We start from the raw sequence: 20446 nt of genomic DNA, 5'->3' as shown, positions 1-20446 counted from the left end.
TGGGGAGTGGGTTAACTTTCCATGTCCTTGCGTTTAAAGACTGTTAGTATGCAAATTTTAATAACCACTCTAAATTAAAAGATTTGGCCAATAAAGTTTCTTTCTCTTAAGGAAATGTACTAGACTTTAGTATATCACATTTTTCTGATATATCCAAACACTTTGTATTCTAAGTAAAACAAAACAAGTATCTGCATTTCAATTTAACACTGCCACTTGATTTTAAATCAGACCATCTCATAAAAATATTAAACACAACAATTTTGGCCACGGGACAAACACCACAAGACAGAACATAGAACACAAAACATAATTGTTACTCTGTCAGTAAATGCATGATATGTTGAATGCTGTTCAGCTGCCATTCGTTTTCTTTGATTATCTGAAAGACAAAACAAAAGTCTACCCCTTCTGGGCAGTCAATCATTACTTAAAATATACAAATGCTCTTGTTAATTCAGGAGAATTACCCCATATTTTCTTTGCCTGAATTTATTTACAAACATTTCAAAGACACCAAAAACTTTTCTCTTTAGCATTTTTACAAAGTTCAACTGCTGTTCCCTCCAGCAACTAAAGAGTTAACTTTTCACTTTCCCTTAAAAATCACATGCTCTTCCCTTAAATCACTTGCTTTTTCCTTCAGCAGCCACTTACCAATTCAAATCACCATTCCAAATATCCTTCTGAGTATTTGAAATTTCCATGCTTATACTCCCTTACTCCTTCTTTTCACTACACCCTCAAAAGTTTCCAACCTGTTTTCCAATCTCTCTGCTGCCTGTCCGCCTGGGCCCGATCCTGCTTTTCTCGCTGAATCGTCCCTATCCTGGACACAAACTTATTCCACTACCAGTTTAGCTAGGAGGGTGGGCTTCACAACTAGCCCCCACCCTTCTGGTCTTTTCCCTAAAACATTTTTACTCCCAAAACTACTCGAGTCCTCCCTAGTAAGGCTTGCCACCTGGCAAAAATACATGGCCATTGGGTAGAGGCCATTTACTTAACACACAATCCAAACTCCTAAAGGGGGTCTACCCAGAGACCCACCCATTTGTCTGCTGACACTTAAACAGAAAAGAAAATTACACAGAGAGCAGAGAAAATTACAGTCTAAGCCAGATTTTTCCACTTCTAGTACATTGTCCGTCACGGGGGGGGGGGGGGGCCAGAATTATCTCAATACAACCTCAGAGCTTCATCGCACACATGGCTTCCACCCTGAGGAATTACGAACGAGAAGTTCAGTTCCGCCCACACACCTAACGCCCAAATAAACAGAGCAGAAAAAACAACAGTAACCGGTTAAACAGAACAGAGCTAAAACTAGATAGTGCACCAAAACCAGATAGTGTTTCCTTATTCTATTAGGGCTCACCTTTAACCATACAATCCTGATCATATAATACCAAACAATACCAAACAAAGCAAACATAAAATAACAAGGGTAAAACAGATAGATGGTGTAAATTCTGCAGGGTTTCCCCATTCTCTATTGCTCACCAAACGGACAAATTTCTGTTACCAATTATTCCTCATGTCAGGTGATCAAACTGACACTGCATATAATCAAATTTTAAAGCTTCATTAAAAATAATAAAACAACAATGGAGAGTATTGGGAACACTCCCACTGTTGCATCGCTGGCGTACATGAACAAAGCTCAGCAGTCAGTATGATTGATAGCAAAGTCATTTATTTCTCTCCAGCATGCTCTTATATACAATTAAGGCCAAGCAATCAAGCAATTGCTAATTGGTTAATAAAATACACACAAGCACAGCTGTAACTTCATTGGATAATTGCCATTCTATACGACCTTCTAATTTATTATCCTGTTTACTGCCTACCAGCAGATAAGAACTAGTCTCATCCTTGAAACTTGCATATCTAGCTTCCCACACTCTCACCAAAACAACCCCACACCTCCCCCCTTTTCTCATAATAAAAAAGGGAAGGCACAGCAAAACATTCCCAGCTCATAGCATCACATTACTACAATCTATTACACAGCAAAACTAAAAGCAAATCTAAACACCAGCTGCCTAACTAAACCGTAACAATATCTTCCGCAGTGCCCTACTTTCTCATAACAACTTCATCTCATCCCTCTGTTCTTGTGACCACGCTGCTGTAATTTTCCACCAAGGCAGCATAGGAAAGATGCAACCGGACATCTCCCCCCTATTCGTAAACACAAAAAAAATTAAAAACATCCAATAAACTACACCAAACTTATAGCAAAAGGCGTGCAAAACAAAACCAAAAACAAATAATCTATCTTATGCTATAGGGCTCACCTATAACCATGCAATTCTCAACATATAACACCAACAACATCAAACACAACAAACATAAAGTAACAAGGGTAAAACAAAAAAAAATGGTGTAAAATCTGCAGGGTTCCCCCATTCTCTATTGCACACCAAATTGTAACAAATTTCTATTACCAATTCATCCCTCATATGTCAGGTGATCAAACTGACACTGAGGGGGGGGATTCACAGCAGAAAACACAACATAAACCACATAAACATCTCAACAACACCACAACAATTCTGGCCAGAAAACACATATCACAAACAAACATAAAACATAAATGTAAACTCTATAAATAAATGCATGGTACATTAAATGCTATGCAGCTAACACCAATTTTCTTTAATATCTAAAAAACAAAAACAAAACTACCCCTACTGGGCAAGCAATCATTACATACAATATACAAATACCCTTATTACTATCAGGCAAAAAAAAGGGAAATTACATCATCAATTAAATCATTTACAATAATACAATTGCTTCCTAGCTTACCTCTAAAATCCAAAGCTAATCACAGCTTAAAATTTCTTACTATTAACTTCTGCTTTTAAACACTAAAAAAAAAAACATCACCACTTATATGCCCATAAAACCTAATACAATCTCAATTACATAGCACTATATACATTCTTCAGCTAATACAACAAAATTATTCATAGCCAAACAATTACAAACTAATTTCTTTGCCTAAATTTATTACAAACATTTAAAAAACACCAAAAACTTTTCTCTTAGCATCTTTACAAAATCCAACTGCTATTCCCTCTAGCAACCATGGAGTTAACTTTTTACTCTGCCTTAAAAATTACTAGCTTGTCTTCCAACAGCCACCTTTCTCAACTAAATCACCATTCCAAGTATCCCCCAGAATATTTGAAATTCCTAAGCTTGTGCTTAATTACCTGTTCTGTCCCCTGCACCCTCAAAAGTTTCCAACCAGTTTTCTAATCTCTTTATTTATTGCCTGGCCGCCTGGGCCCGATCCTTTTTTCCTCAGCAAGTTCTTTGTCTATTGCCTGGCCGCCTGGGCCCGATCCTTTTTTCCTTTCCAAGTTCTCTGTCTATTGCCTGCCTGCCTGGGCCCGATCCGTATTTCCTCTTGCTAAACCGTTCCTTTCATGGACACTAACTTATCCCACTATCAATTTAGCTAGAAGGGTATACTTCTCAACTAGCCCCTACCCTTCTGGTATCTTCTGTGAACAATTATCTATACTTTCCCACCGTGGGGGCTACATTCTCATGCATATAACTTTAATTACAACATCTGCAATCAGCCTATCTATTTTAAATATAGGCTACATCTAGTATCAAGCAATCTACAACACCCAATAATCAGTACATAACACAAAATTAACAAAAATCTAATAAGGCTAACAAAAGCACTTTACATAAAGGTACTTCGGGTCACATAAATTCAAAGCCATTCTCCCAAATTACCTAAATTTATGCCTAGTGACCTACAACTCCCCCCTTGAGAATACTCAACAAACCTTTTGGCTGAGTTTTCTCAAACTCTAAAAACAAAAAACAATTAGGCTCTAAAAAAACTGGGGTCAGTAATGGAGGGGGTAATATCATTTACAATCCAATTGGGGGGGGCAATACATGCTAAAATTTTTATCCAAAACACAGGGCGCAGCCTGTAGAATAAATCCCAAAATCCAATTAACATCACATTTCTCAGCAGGAGTCCCAAATTTCTTCCTGCCAGTGTACAATTCTTTGTTTCTTCACCAGGGTCAGTTCTCAATGTCTTTTTAGTCAGGAATTTCTGGACTTTGGCAATATCAACAACGTGAGTGTTTTTTCTTCTTTTCCACCACCGTCGTGGTTCAGCTTCTACGGGGGAAATTTACCAGGACATCATCCTGTAGTAATTTTGCTTCTTTCAAAAAACAACAAAAAAAAAAAGAAAATCCAATAACACAATGGGGGCTGCAGCGGACAAGGGAGAGGTTAACCAGCACGTTACCTTGTCCTTTTTTCCTGCTATTTAAAAGCACAATGAAACTAAAAAATAATTAGGCCAATCATCAGTAGAAAAATTCTCCTGATGTGAAGGGGTCTTTTGCAATAAAATCATGGGTCCAGGCAGTCAGTCTCCTGGTTGCAAAATTGGCAGGGCTGCTAGGATCTTTGGGCAGCTCTTCCATACCTGTGAAAGGAGACAGCTAACACATTCCGTTAGTGCCTGGCAGGATTTTGCAGCTTTCATTAGCTTTTTTGGGCTGTTTTTCAGCTCTCATTAGTCTGAGCTGTGAGCAATATGTCCTTGACCGGGGCCAAAAAGAAAAGAATGAGCTGTCTTCGATTAACTCATGCTGTTCTTTTACTTTCCCTGCTTGGCTTCTTTTAAACTGTAAATCCTGTGTCAGAACACCCAGCTGTTGCTGCTCATACCGGAGAAGCATAACGGTTTTCCCGGCACTGTCCCAGGCTCAGACCAGCCAGCGTAGGATGCCTTCTCCGGGCTTCTGCCAAAACAACTTACTTGCTTGTAGGTCCAAACGACCTCCGGGGCCACGGCACGAGCCTCTGCCTGCGCCGTGCACTCCAACGCCTTCCCGTCCAGGGCTCGCTTCCAGCGGAGCACCTCCTCGTCCTGTGCCCGAAGGCCGGTCAGGAGGAGCCTCCCCAACTCCCCCTCTCTTCTTAATAAGTGAATCAGTGCAGCAGGGGAAATCTTTTCCCCGTCGGTTCATAATGTGCAAATAAAGCTTCTGTGTTATCTTTTCTTCAGCTGATACAGCGGTACTCATATTAGCTGCTCTGCCCTTCTCCGCCATGGCTTATAGCCGCCCTTCTCCTCCGCAGCTTATAGCCGCCGCTTTCCTCCGTGACTTATAGCCGCCCCTCTCCTCCGCGGCTTATAGCCGCTCTCCTCAGGGCTCAGGTGCGCCTCTCTTTTCGGACGCCCGGGGGCTTCTCCAGCACTCACCGCCGCAGCTCCTCCGCTCGCCTCTGGGCTCTGGCTCCTGGCCGTTCGCCTCTGGGCTCAGGCTCCCGACACTATCATCATTCGATACGAGTCATGTCGGGGTCCGGGGGCTTCTCCAGCACTCCCCGCCGCGGCTCCCAGCCGCCCGCCTCTGGGCTCAGGCTCCTGGCCGTTCGCCTCTGGGCTCAGGCTCCCGACACTTTCATTCGATACGAATCACGTCGGATAAGCACTCCCCGCCTCTGGGCTCAGGCTCCTGGCCGTTTGCCTCTGGGCTCAGGCTCCCGACACTATCACGTCGGATAAGCACTCCCCGCCTCTGGGCTCAGGCTCCTGGCCGTTCGCCTCTGGGCTCCGGCTCCCGACACTATCATCACTCGATACGAGTCACGTCGGGGTTAGCCGCTCACCTCTGAGCTCAGGTGCGCCTCTCTTTTCGGACGCTCGCCTCTGAGCTCAGGGCTTCTCCGCCTGGGTCAGGCCACCGACACTTTCATTAGATACGAATCACGTCGGGGTCACCATTTGTTGCATCGCAGGCGTACATGAACAAAGCTCAGCAGTCAGTATGATTGATAGCAAAGTCATTTATTTCTCTCCAGCATGCTCTTATATACAATTAAGGCCAAGCAATCAAGCAATTGCTAATTGGTTAATAAAATACACACAAGCACAGCTGTAACTTCATTGGATAATTGCCATTCTATACGAACTTCTAATTTATTATCCTGTTTACTGCCTACCAGCAGATAAGAACTAGTCTCATCCTTGAAACTTGCATATCTAGTTTCCCACACTCTCACCAAAACAACCCCACATCCCACACCACTCAGGAAAAATATGAATGCCCCAAGTCTTAAGCCACTTTAATACTTACACATATCCAGACTGGCCACGTCTGTGTATAATGTTCAGAGAAGGGAAATAGGTGGACGGGAGATTATCCTGTATACAGCTTGTCCAGAATTTCCAACATGCTTCCACTCTTGGGATGGCTGTTCTTTTACACCCTGGACTCTCCTGCGGCGTCTCTTTCAGAGATTCCAGTTCAGGTCAGCTGCCCTATGGCTTCGGGGTTGCAAAAACTGTTGGATCTCACTGAAGAATTAAGCTTTGCAAATGCAATCTCTGTTCTGTAATTTGTACTGCCCTTGGTTTGCCTCTCTTTATTTTCCACAACCAGCTGGAGCTGAAAGCAGTTTTACTTAGCATAGTCTGTGTGCTGGTTCTTGACCTTGTACGCAGAGCAGCTCTCTCTTTATCTCTGGGGTTAGCCGAGTTTCAAATTAACCCGTTCCTAGACAAATTGCTCACACTGTGTCAGAGGCTTTTCTTTGTGATTAAAAGCTCCTCTGAGATATATGATCTTATCTAGATTGAAGATACCTTCTAATGGGCACTGTTTAGATGGATTTTTACACATGTGAAGATTCCAATTCTCTAAATACCTGCAGGTTTTAGGGCCATAATGTACGTACATGTACTATGCTGGGGTACCCTTAGGGGGTGAGGTAGAATTTTTAGACTGTCCCTTACCCACTTTCCACTTACACACACAGAGAGGGTACCCTGTCCGCACTAGCGGCTCATAAACTAAGAATCTCTCCCTACAGAACACTCACACAGGAGAGATTAACGAGGATGACTGACTTTTCTACATCTCCTTTCAGCAAAGAGCGTCGGCTAGTCTCTGGGAGACACAGCGCCGTATACTCTAATTGCATCCAATGAGATGATCAGACTGTCAGTAGCCCACACGGAAAGGAAGGGGGGGGAGGGAAGATGGGTTCACACATTCCTAGACCCAGGCAGCTTCCTCGCCGGACGATGCCAGGCTGAGTCAGCCCACCGTGGGTCGGATCTCCTAAATATCCACTAGTTACTGGGCTTGCGTTAGACTACTCCTGATCATTAGCAATCGCTTCACAGGGCAATCTGGGCGTCTTCCAGTAACGAACACTCACACAGGTATACACACACACACACACACCAAGGCCATTGTTTCCTATTGCCACGATGCATTTTATCTTGCTGCACAGTCACCCAGCAGAGACAGACATTCCCACGGACAGTTCTCCTCCCAGTGCAGCTCTGGGGCATATGATGAGGGATTTTTACAAGAGCTCTACATACAAACAGCTTCAGAAGCTACCCATTCACTGTCAAAACAGAAGTAATTGAAGGATCATGTTGTAATTAAGTGATCCTTCTGGTGGCCACCTTTCCTGGCTCTCTAACTGATACTGAGGCCAGTTTACTGTATAAAATCTTTTCAGTTTACTTTTAGTCAATGGATCTGATTCAAACACTCTCCAATTCATCAGAATGCATTCTAAGGGTGTACACCATACCCTGTCTGTACTCTGTTCCTGCCCCATACCTATGGGAAGACACTGGGCGTCCCCAGGTCTTAACAGGCAAACAAAAGGTTAACAGCACTGGACTGTTCCTACCTTATGCACAGGACCGGTTCCTCACCGTCGCCCACAACTGCTTCTCCACTATCTGAGTGCGTTGCACCGTTGTGTCCTCCAAGGTCAGCCTGACGCGTCTCTGCCGAGGCCCCCGGTAAAGACACCAGTGCGCGCTAGGCATCGGCTGTGACCATCGTCCACCGGCCATTGGAGGAGTCTGGGCAAGGCACAATTTTGCCTCGAGCCCACCCAGGGACGCCAAAACTGTTGCCGGCTCAAAGAGCCCGAGGCGGAGCAACAGCAGGGTTCGTTGCCCGGTGTGCGTCGCACTAATTATCACACCAGGGTGGAGAAGCAAAACCAGGTTTATTTGAGCCCAAAGAAAGGTGCCAGGGAGAAAAGCATTCTCAAATCCTGCACACCGATACAAGCGGTTTTCCTCTCTTTATACAGAACTTCAGCTAAGCATTCCCATTACCCCCACACGCCTCCTCTCCCCCCACCTTTCATTCCCATGCAGCAAATACACTTTGCAATAGCAATCACATGAAGCAGTTAAGTCATACTTGGCAAAAACCCACCTTAGCTCGTTAGCAACTTTTCTGTGATCAGTTATCTGTACTTTCCCACCGTGGGGGCTACGTTCTCATGCATATAACTTTAATTACAGCACCTGCTTTCCGCCAATCTTATTTAATATTGGCTACATCTAGTATCAAGCAACCTTGCCACTGCCAGTAATTAGCACATAACACAAAAGGTTACAAAAGTTTAGTAAGGCTAACAAAAGCACTTTACATAAAGGTACTTTGGGTCACATAGGCCCAAAGTCACAACTTTGGTTTACTCAGGCCTAGTGGCACCAACAGTGTCACATTCAGACTTGTTAGCTATTCAGATTCAGTCTTTTTAGTAATTAGAGAGAGATCTCAATTATAACCAAGCTTTACTGGTATTTGTGAACTGATTAGTGGTACAGCACATAACAGGGCACTGGAGTCACATGGGGGTGAATCAATAAACCTGTTTTTAGAAGGTTTAACAAACAAAGTGATACAAATCCCAGAAGCCACCAGGGTTTCAATAAGGGCTGGGATTTCAGCCCTGAAGCCCTGGGACTGCACTGGTAGGGCAGAGCTGGTCTAAGCACCAGGGCAAACACCATGAGACATCAGGAGGCCATTCGTCTGGTTTGAAGCTGCACAGTCCCAGTTTTGTGGTGCACTATCCCTGTCCGGTAGGGACTCGGCCCTGGACATGGCTTTGTCTGGTGCAAAAGGGAGGAGGAGGAGAATGAGGCTGCAGGAGGACACCCGTGGTGGCGGAGCTGGGGGTGGTATCTTCATGGAGAATTATGCAGGTGGGGACATGCTGAAAAAAGCGGTGGTGGGCCCAGGCAGAGCAACTGATACTGGTGAGGATGGGCCCATGCAGGCAGGCGTGGGCATGTCCTATGTTCTGGGGATGCCTCGGTGACCACCCTAATTAGACATGATGCAGATTTGTGTAAAGAACGGATGGGGTTTGCCCCAGTGCTGCCCTACACCCTTTCCATGGCAATGACCTCTGGGCAGGTACCCCACCATCCCATTCCCTAGTAGAGATCCTGGAAGCAGTGCATTCTGGGAGATTTCAAAAGGCTGCCTGGTGGGACTAATGGAACCACTCTGGCTGATCCTTGCCCACGAACACAACAGAACAGGTCAGACTGGCACTGGTCAGCTCCAGCCTGGGGTTAGTTTTGCTACAACCCAGTCTAATCCCAGTGGTACTTGGCATGGACCTGGGCTGTCTGGAGCCCTTTTGTGTGCGGACTCAAGGTGCTCGGGGTCCCACGCAGCATTTAGCCCAGTGATCTCCTCTAGTGAAGGCCGGCAGTATCTGAGTTTAACCCCTCATGGAGCAACATGGGAGTTCAGAATCCCCATGAGAAACCTCCTCTCCCTGGTGGGCCTGGGACTTTATCAAGGCGTCTCTCCCTCCTAACAGACACACTTCATCACTGGGTGGGGCTGATGCTAAGATGGCAGCATGGTAAAGCGGTTAGTCTTGGACTGGGTCTGGAGAGATCTGGGTTCTATGCTAAGCTCTGTCACTGACATGCTCAGTGACTGTAAGCAACTCGCTGCCTCACTTTGTGCCTCAGTTTCCCTTCCCACTTTTTGTTTAGCGATTGACTAGTCGATCCTGGAGACTCTCCCAGTCAATTGCGATCTCCAGCGGCACAGCAGGGTTGCTGCCTGCCTGCCTGCCTGCCCCCGCCATGTGGCACTCCCAGAAGCAGCCAGCATGCCCCCACAGCCTGGGGTGAGGGCAGGGTCCTTGCACATGGCAGCTCCCATTGGCCGGAAATGGGGAACTGTGGTGAATGGGAGCTGCCTTCAGGGAGTGATGCCTGCAGAGAGGGGCAGCGGGCAGAGCTACATGCCCCCCCACCAGGGGCCCATTGGCCCTTTCCAGGAGTGGCATGGGGCCGGGGCAGGCAGGGAGCCTTTGTTAGCCCCATTGCACTGCCGACCATGAGCAGCCAGAGGTAAGTCAGTGCTGCCCGGCTGGAGCTAGCACCCCATATCCCCTCCTCCACCCAGCACCCCATACCACCTCCTGCACCCCATACCACCTCCTGCACCCTGTTCCAGCCCTGAGCCTCCTCCCAGAGCCAGCACCCTGTATCCCAACCCCCAGCCCAGAGCCCCTCCTCACTGCGAACCTCTCGGCCACAGGCCAGAACCTGCACCCCCACCCGAACCCCAGCCCCAGACCAGTGAAAGTGAGCAGTGGAGGGGGGGGTATGGAGTGAGTGAGGCTTTGGGGGGACGCTGGGGGATCTCGGGGCAGTCTGCTTCCAAGACGTGATATTTCGCCTCTGTTGCCGTGCTGCCAGATCATTAATTTTGTTAAAGCATCTCCCGTACAATGAAGACTTTACAGAGCTGAACGATGAGTCACACCCATGACAGGGAACTCTCAGGGAAGTTAGCCTGTCAGTATAACCCAAAAGTTAACGCATTAAATTTTACAGCCGTTCCCTACCTCCTTGTACTCCTGGGCAGCCTCCTCTATGGGAGCCACCATGTGAGCGCAGTGAGCCCGGAATCTGTCACATTCCCACCTGTCCTGCTGAGAGCCGGCTGGGATGACTTCGGTGGCAGGCAGGTGAGCAGCAGTGTCTGTGGGGGGTGGGGAAGACCCCAGCTGCAGGGGGTTGTTGGAGGAGGAGCTGAGCCAGGTGATTCATCTGGAGCAGGGGTGCCCCTCCCCCTTCCTCCCTGGAGACTCTGGACTGGGAGCGCCTCCTGTCTGCTGTGCATTTGAAGTCAGGGTATCACCCCCCACCTGGGTACCGGACTCCAATGAGCTGGGGTGATAGCACAGGTGCAATCGGTGGGTGCTGCAGCCTCTGTGGGTTTGGAGCTGCTGGCAGCTGCTTGTGTCTGAACAGGCCTTCAGGTACCTAAGGCTGAATGGTTTCTTAAAGAGACAGTGCGCTCCTATACGCCCCACCCCAAACACAACACCAGGGCTCCCTGCAGCCAGGTTACTTCCCACCTGGGCTGTACCATGAGGCAACAGCAGCTGTTTCTCTCCTGCCCTCTGGGGAATGTGACGTGACTGACCGGGCTCCTGACTCCCCGTCTCACAGCCCCCTAGGGGCAGGGCCGCCCGGGGGGCAAGTGGGGCAATTTGCCCCGGGCTCCGCAAGGGCCCCCACGGGAATGGCTGATGCTTCCTCCCCGCGGAGCCTCAGCCCATCCAGCAGCGTCCCTGCGATGGGGGCCCCGAGCTCCGCCCCGCTCCGAGCCGCGTGGTCTCCAGGCTGCGCTCAGCTGCCCCCGCTCGGGGTGGAGCTCGTAGCCCCGCCCCCTGACCACTCGGCTCGGAGCGGGGCGGAGCTCGGGGGCCTCGCCGGAGCCAGGCTGCCGCTATGCAGCGAAGCTTCTGGATGGGGGGATCCGGGGGTAAAGGGCTGGGGCCGGGGGGGTTGGCTAAGGGGCAGGAAATCCCGGGGACAGGAAGGGGGAAGAGGTTGTGGGGGGGGGTGGACAGGGAACGGGGGGGCGGTTGGATCGTGGGCATTCTGGGGGTCTCTCAGGACTCAGTGGGGGGGGGTGGTAGGGGTCGGGACAGTCAGGGGACAGGGAGCAGGGGTGGGGTCCCGGGTGGTGGTTGGGGGAGGGGTCTCTGGTGGATGGTGAGGGGACAAGGAGCAGGATGGGTCGGGGATTCTGAGGGGGGCAGGCAGTCGGGGGGACAGGAAGTGGGTGGGGGTCAGATAGGGGGCAGGGCCAGGCTGTCATGCAGCAGTGTGAGGCTTGCAGAAGAGCCAAGCTGTTAGCTTTTCCATTAGGGCTCCCGTCCCTTTCCCTTCTCAAATGCCAAATTATAGTCTATATGTAATTTCAGTGCCATAGGGCGATTCATTTCAGGGGAGGGTAGCTTAAAATTAGCCTGAGGGGAGGGATCACATGAGAAGAGCAATATCCTTCCCAACCCTACCAAGGGAGACCCCCCTTCCCCTGCATTCCCTGAGGCTTCACAGGGGTTAATTCAGTGGTTCTTATACTTTTATACTTATAACAACTAAACTAACATACACCAACACTATAAATGCTCAAGAAGTAGAAATAGTTTGAACTATCTTGCCAGCTATTGTCCTAATCACCATCACACTGCCATCCCTATGAGTTCTTTACCTAATAGACGAAATCAACAACCCACACCTAACTATTAAAGCCATAGGACATCAATGATATTGAACATATGAATACACTGATTACAAAAACCTTGAATTTGACTCATATAATTCCAACCCAAAACCTTCCAAACGGACATTTCCGGCTATTAGAAGTAGATCATCGTGTGGTAATACCAATAGAGTCCCCAATCCGAATGCTAATCTCAGCCGAAGACGTCTTACATTCATGAGCAATTCCATCATTAGGCGTAAAAGCAGATGCAGTTCCAGGGCGATTAAATCAATCAACCTTCATTATAGCATGCCATGGGGTATTTTATGGACAATGCTCAGAGATCTGTGGGGCTAATCCCAGCTTCATGCCAATTGTAGTAGAATCTGTACCATTAAAACACTTTGAAAACTGATCTTCACTAATACTCCCTTAATCACTATAGATGCTAAATAGGATAGCGCTAGCCTCTTTTTCTAGCTTAAAAGAACTCTCCGCCCTCCTTAGTGATATGCCACAATTAAACCTAGATCCATGATTCTTAATTCTCTCATCCACGTGATTAACATACACCATAATCCTGCAACCAAAAATTTCATTTTATTTATCCATAAATAACCCCACCAATAAAGACAATAAAATTACTAACACAAACCCATGAACTTAACATTCTTTGATCAATTTATAAATCCACAAATCCTAGGAATCCCTCTAATTATTCTAGCCCTACTCATACCATCAATCATCTTTCCAACCCCAGACAACCGATGACTAACCAATCGCCTATCAACTCTACAGACATGAACAATCAATTTATTTACAAAACAACTAATACTGCCTATTAACAAAACAGGACACAAATGATCTATTATCCTAACATCACTAATAGCCATACTCTTAGTGACCAATCTATTAGGATTGCTACCATACACATTTACCCCTACCACCCAACTCTCCATAAACATAGGACTAGCCATCCCAATATGACTCGCCACAGTACTTACAGGACTTCGAAATCAACTAACAACATCATTAGGACATCTATTGCCAGAAGGGACTCCACCCCTACTCATCCCAGTGCCTAGGGGTGCACAGGGTGGAGAAGCAGCAGTCCAGCCAAGCAGCAATGCCAGCTGCCTTAGGCATCCAGGTCCGTTTCCCCACATTGGTGGAAGAGGCAGATGTAGGGTTGGCTTGAGGGGAGACTCACAGTGCAGGGGTTAAGGGTGCAGGAGGGGAATGCAGGGACTGGGGTGAGGGGGCACGCACAGAGCAGGGGTTAGGGGTACAGGAGGTGTACAGGCACTGGGGTGATGGGTACATGCACAGAGCAGGGGTTGGTGTGAAGGGGGCACGGTGCAGGGTTTAGGGGCACAGGAGGGGAGTGCAGGTGTTGGGGTGAAGGGGGAACACACAGAGGAGTGGTTCGGGGTACATGAGGGGGCAGGGGTTAGTGGGGAGTCTGGGGAGCCAATGGAGGGCACCAAATGTAAGTTTGCCTGGGTGTCATTTTCCGGTGTGCAAGGCGATGGGGGTAACAGGAGCTGGACCCAGAGATGCTGCAGCACGATCGCTTGATCGCTAGGACCCAGGAGCAGCGGGGGGGCGGCTCTGGGGTAGCGAGCGCTGGGCTCAGGCCCGGCAGCAGGAAGTGACTCTGGCTCCCAGGCTCCTGTCGAGATCCCCGAGCCCCGGGGGGCGGCTGGTGCTGGGAGCCTGGAGCCCTGGCTGCAGCCGGGAGAGGGGAATCTCCAGCAGGGCCCTTCCCGCTGCTCCCCAGCAGCCTCTCCCAGGGCAGAGCCCCCGGCCCCTGCCCTGGGGGGCCCTGCTCGGAGGGAAGGTGAGAGAGACCCCACCCCCCTGTCACCCCCAGGCTGCAGTGGGTTTGGCCCCAGGCTGCTCCCAGCGGAGCTGGCTGTGATTCCCGCCTGGGAAAGCTGCCGCCAGCCCCGGTGGGTGCGGGGCGGGGGCGGGATCACGTTACCCGCCCATCTGCTGCTTTGGTTCCCTGCCCCTGGCCGCGCTGGTGCGGACGGAGGCTGCAGTTCAGGGAGTTCTGAGGGGGGCAGATGGGGGGCGGAAGGTGGGCAGGGGCCAAACTGAATGCAGGGTGAGGGGGCCCCAGCTGGGGGCGGGGAAGGAGCGGGGTCCAGGGGCACAATCGGGGACCGGGGCAGCAGGGGCGCTGGCTCTAGGCTGGTGGGGCCCTGCCACCACCCCTGGCTTGAAGGGGTTTCTGTCCTATCCAGGGTTTATAGTTTGGTTCAATGGCTCTCAGCGCCCCCCACTGTACAGATTGTTTCAGCCCCCCTGCCTGGGACTAGGAACCGGAGATAAAATGGGGTACAGCCGGTGGGGGGTGAACCTAGGGCTGGGGAGGCAAGCCCCCCGACTGTAGGGGCAGGACCCCAGCCCCTGAGAACCCCCAATATCCCCCCCACCTGCTGAGCATGTGGCCCCAGCCTCCCCGTCTCTGAAACCCAGGGAGGGCGCACGGCCCCAGCCTGAGCTTCGGGGCAGCCTGAGGAGAAGCCTGACCCGCTCCTCACAGGGGCTCTGCACCCCACCTCCACAGTCAGCTGTGACTCTCAGCCAGCTTGGAAAACAGAAGGTTTATTGGTCGCTGGGAACACAGCATAGAACAGAGCTTGTTTGCACAGAAATCAGGAGCTGTCAGCAAAGTCCATCTGGGGGGGAATCCAGAGTCCCGAGCCCTGGACTCTCCCCACTGAGTCCCAAACCAGGAGACTGACCCGCTTCCAGCCCCCCTTCCTCAGTGATGTCCAGCTGCTCGTGCTTTCTGTCTTTCCCAGGAAAACAGGTCACTTGCCCCCCCCCACACACACACACTTTAGGCTGGCTCCTTGCAGAGGACTGGCTCCAGCCATCCCTTGCCAGGATACAGAGTTTTGGCCATTCTCTATGCCCAGGCGTCCACTGTGCAGTCACACCTGCCCTCTAGAGGCCTCTGCAATGATCACACACCTGTATCCTACGGGCTTGATACTTGAGTAACACACGGGGAAACTGATGCACACACACAGTATTCACAGAAAACATTCAGAACCTTCCTGCTTCATCGCACCCCTCTGAGACCAGCCCAGGGGCACTTTCTCCAGTGGCAGGAACCCCTCTAACCATACCAGCTCCTGAGCCTGGAGAGAGCTGGGGAAAGGGCTGGAGCCGGGCAGGGAAATGACTCTGCACAAAGGGCCCCTTTCAGGGATCAGCTGGGGAGTTTGGCCTACAAGGGGAGGGGCTCCCTGTGTCTGTGAGTCCCAGAGCTGCTGCCCTCAGTGGCACAGCCAGGTTCAGCCCCTGTTACCAGTGTCCGTGGCTGAGCTGCCTGAGGAGCGCAACGGCCCGCTGGCCCAGAGATGCTGTTCTGGGGAGGTTTCGAAGGGACGTGGTGGGGTTAGTTCTACGGGGGGGGCGGGGGTCTGACCGGGGTGGTAATGAAGTGACTGGGTTTCTTCCCAGCATGGCAGAGTCCTAGAATCAGCCTGGGGGGGAATCGGGGAGTGACATGGTCTCCAGCCCCTTATGAAACCTGCCCAATCTCCCTGCTCCTCTGACAGGCTGAGGAATCGCGTCCACATTTTGCTCCAGATCGTCCAGTCTTCCAGGAGACAGGGCAGGGAAATGGCTGTGATGGAGCCAGCTCAGGTAGGGGATTTTTAGGGAGTTTTGGTGGTGGGGGAGGTCAGTTTCGGAACCAGGAAACACCCTGCTGGGCAGGGCTGGGAAAACTGACTCCCAGTGCTGGAGCCTGAGCCCACTGGCCAGAGGCTGCCGTGAAATACCAAGGGAAGCTGTTGGGATTCCTGTCCCTGGCTCAGAACTCTGCTTCTCCTATCAACCTGTGGCTGGCAGATGTGTGGGAAACAAAAAGACTCTGCCCTGCTCCGTGTGCTGGGGGGGACAAGGAGCAATCACTTTCTACCCACTCCCTGAAGCCTCCTGGCTGCTCTGAGCATGGTGGGGGGAGGATTCTGCTTCTCTGTCCCTCCTCCCCCTTGACTGGTGGAATTGTGGCTGGGGCAGCAGGTGCTGAGTGGGGGAATCTTGTTGTTTCAGATGCTGGTGACCTTCGAGGAGGTGGCTGTGTGTTTCACCCAGGGGCAGGGGGCTCTGCTGGACTTCTACTGGGACAGCATGCAGGAGAACTACCAGACGGTGACCTTGCTGGGTAAGAGTGTGAAGGGCTGGATCACAGAAACCCCCCTGGGAGCTGCCACCCGATGTGCAGAGACTACCCCTGCTCCTGTTTTCCCTGCCAGCTCAGGACTCCAGCACCCTGTCTTGCTGAGCCAAACACTCCCGTCTGCTCCAAAACAGACCCAGGGTCTGAATTACTTGCCCCAACGCTCACAAAAGTGTGCTTGTCTTTAACACTCGGATGCCCAACTCCCAGTGGGGTCTAAACCCAAATAAATCCGTTTTACCCTGTATAAAGCTTATGCAGGGTAAACTCATAAACTGTTCGCCCTCTGTAACACTGACAGAGAGATGCATAGTTTGCTCCCCCAGTTATTAATACCTACTCTGAGTTAATTAATAAGTAAAAAGTGATTTTATTAGATACAGAAAGTAGGATTTAAGTGTCAAGTATCAGAGGGGTAGCCGTGTTAGTCTGGATCTGTAAAAGCAGCAAAGAATCCTGTGGCACCTTATAGACTAACAGACGTTTTGCAGCATGAGCTTTCGTGGGTGAATACCCACTTCTTCGGATGCAAGTAGTGGAAATTTCCAGGGGCAGGTATATGTATGCAAGCAAGAAGCAAGCTAGAGATAATTAGGTTAGTTCAATCAGGGAGGATGAGGCCCTGTTCTAGCAGTAGAGGTGTGAAAACCAAGGGAGGAGAAACTGGTTCTGTAGTTGGCAAACCATTCACAGTCTTTGTTTAATCCTGAGCTGATGGTGTCAAATTTGCAGATGAACTGAAGCTCAGCAGTTTCTCTTTGCAGTCTGGTCCTGAAGTTTTTTTGCTGTAGGATGGCCACCTTAAGATCTGCTATTGTGTGGCCAGGGAGGTTGAAGTGTTCTCCCACAGGTTTTTGTATATTGCCATTCCTAATATCTGATTTGTGTCCATTTATCCTTTTCCTTAGCGACTGTCCAGTTTGGCCGATGTGCATAGCAGAGGGGCATTGCCGGCATATGATGGCGTATATTACATTGGTGGACGTGCAGGTGAATGAACCAGTGATGTTGTGGCTGATCTGGTTAGGTCCTGTGATGGTGTCGCTGGTGTAGATATGTGGGCAGAGTTGGCATCGAGGTTTGTTGCATGGGTTGGTTCCTGAGATAGAGTTACTATGGTGCAGTGTGCAGTTACTGGTGAGAATATGCTTCAGGCTGGCAGGTTGTCTGTGGGCGAGGACTGGCCTGCCACCCAAGGCCTGTGAAAGTGTGGGATCATTGTCCAGGATGGGTTGTAGATCCCTGATGATGCGTTGGAGGGGTTTTAGCTGGGGACTGTATGTGATGGCCAGTGGAGTCCTGTTGGTTTCTTTCTTGGGTTTGTCTTGCAGTAGGAGGCTTCTGGGTACACGTCTGGCTCTGTTGATCTGTTTCCTTATTTCCTTGAGAATGCTTGGTGGAGATTTTGTAGGTGTTGGTCTCTGTCTGAGGGGTTAGAGCAGATGCAGTTGTACCTCAGTGCTTGGCTGTAGACAATGGATCTTGTGGTGTGCCCGGGATGGAAGCTGGAGGCATGAAGGTAGGCATAGCGGTCGGTAGGTTTTCGGTATAGGGTGGTGTTAATGTGACCATCACTTATTTGCACCGTGGTGTCTAGAAAGTGGACCTCCCGTGTAGATTGGTCCAGGCTGAGGTTCATAGAATCATAGAATCTCAGGGTTGGAAGGGACCTCAGGAGGTATCTAGTCTAACCCCCTGCTCAAAGCAGGACCAAACCCAACTAAATCATCCCAGCCAGGGCTTTGTCAAGCCTGACCTTAAAAACCTCTAAGGAAGGAGATTCCACTACCTCCCTAGCTAACCCATTCCAGTTCTTAACCACCCTACTAGTGAAAAAGTTTTTCCTAATATCCAGCCTAAACCTCCCCCTCTGCAACTTGAGACCATTACTCCTTGTTCTGTCATCTTCTACCACTGAGAACAGTCTAGATCCATCCTGTTTGGGACCCCCTTTCAGGTAGTTGAAAGCAGCTATCAAATCCCCCCTCATTCTCCTCTTCTGCAGACTAAACAATCCCAGTTCCCTCAGCCTCTCCTCATAAGTCATGTGCTCCAGCCCCCTAATCATTTTTGTTGCCCTCCGCTGGACTCTCTCCAATTTATCCACATCCTTCTTGTAGTGTGGGGCCCAAAACTGAACACAGTACTCCAAATGAGGCCTCACCAGTGCTGAGTAGAGGGGAATGATCACATCCCTCGATCTGCTGGAAATGCCCCTACTTATACAACCCAAAAAAGGTTGATGGTGGGGTGGAAGCTGTTGAAACCTTGGTGGAATTTTTCCAGAGTCTCCTTCCCATGGGTCCAGATGATGAAGATGTCATCAATGTAGCGTAGGTAGAGAAGGGGCGTGAGTGGACGGGAGCTGAGGAAGCGTTGTTCCAGGTCGGCCATAAAAATATTGGCATATTGTGGGGCTATGCGGGTGCCCATAGCGGTGCCACTGATCTGGAGATATACATTGTCATAAAATTTGAAATAGTTGTGTGTGAGGATAAAGGCACAGAGCTCAGCAACCAGTTGTGCTGTGGCATTATCAGGGATACTGTTCCTGACAGCTTGTATTCCATCTGTGTATGGGATGTTTGTGTAGAGAGCCTCTACGTCCATGGTGGCTAGGATGGTGTTTTCTGGAAGGTCACCAATGCATTGTAGTTTCCTCAGGAAATCAGTGGTGTCACGGAGATAGCTGGGAGTGCTGGTGGCATAGGGTCTGAGTAGAGAGTCCACATATCCAGACAGTCCTTCAGTGAGAGTGCCAATGCCCGAGATGATGGGGCGTCCAGGATTTCCGGGTTTGTGGATCTTGGGTAGTAGATAGAATAACCCTGGTCGGGGCTCTAAGGGTATGTTGATTTGTTCCGGAGTTAGTGTAGGGAGTGTCCTGAGTAGATGGTGCAGTTTCTTACTGTATTCCTCAGTGGGATCTGAGGGAAATGGCCTGTAGAATTTGGTATTGGAGAGTTGTCTGGCGGCCTCCTTTTGGTAGTCAGACCTGTTCATGATGACAACAGCACCTCCTTTATCAGCCTCTTTGATTATAATGTCAGGATGGTTTCTGAGGCTGTGGATGGCATTGCGTTCTGCATGACTTAGGTTGTGAGGCAAGCGATGTTGTTTTTCCACTATTTCTGCCTGTGCATGTCGGCGGAAGCATTCAATGTATAGGTCCAGACTGTCATTTCGACCCTCAGGAGGAGTCCATGTGGAGTTCTTCTTCTTGTGCGGTTGGTGGGAGGGTAACTGTGTATCAGTGCGCTGTTCAGTGTTGTCCTGAAAGTATTCTTTGAGTCGGAGATGGCGAAAGTAGGCTTCCAGATCGCCGCAGAACTGTATCATGTTGGTGGGGGTGGCAGGGCAGAAAGAGAGTCCCCGAGATAGGACAGACTTTTCTTCTGGGCTGAGTGTGTGGTTGGATAGATTGACGATATTGCTGGGTGGGTTAGGGGTACCACGGTTGTGGCCCCACGTAGCAGGTAGGAGTTTAGACAGCTTACAGTCCTTTTTCCTTTGTAGAGAGGTGAAGTGAGTAATGTAGATCTCCTGTCTTATTTTAGTGAAGTCCGTTTGTATGGAAGTTTGGTTATTGATGAGAGTCTCCAGGTTGGAGAGCTCTTTTTTGATGTTTTCCTGTTTGCTGTATAGGATGCTGATCAGGTGGTTCCTCAGTTTCTTTGATAGAGTATGGCATAATCTCTCACTGTGGTCTGTGTAGTATGTAGACAGCAGTGGATTTTTTACCTTTAGTCCATTTGGTATGATGTCCATCCATTTACATTTGGAAAGGAAGATGATATCCGTCTGTATTTGTGCAAGGATTTAAGTGGTTCCAAGTAACAGACAGAACAAAGTAAGTCACCAAGCAAAATAAAATAAA

The 20446-nt window shown here is 49.5% G+C and overlaps 1 pseudogene; it reads left to right on the top strand.

Moving 5' to 3' along the window:
- The first annotated feature begins 1607 nt into the window (after positions 1-1607).
- LOC123361160 lies at positions 1608-12801 on the top strand (annotated as a pseudogene).
- Positions 12802-20446: the final 7645 nt, after the last annotated feature.

Source organism: Mauremys mutica, unplaced genomic scaffold (assembly GCF_020497125.1).
Source record: "Mauremys mutica isolate MM-2020 ecotype Southern unplaced genomic scaffold, ASM2049712v1 Super-Scaffold_100395, whole genome shotgun sequence".
Classification (NCBI taxonomy): Eukaryota; Metazoa; Chordata; order Testudines; family Geoemydidae; genus Mauremys; species Mauremys mutica.
This window is presented reverse-complemented; position numbering and strand designations above follow the sequence as displayed.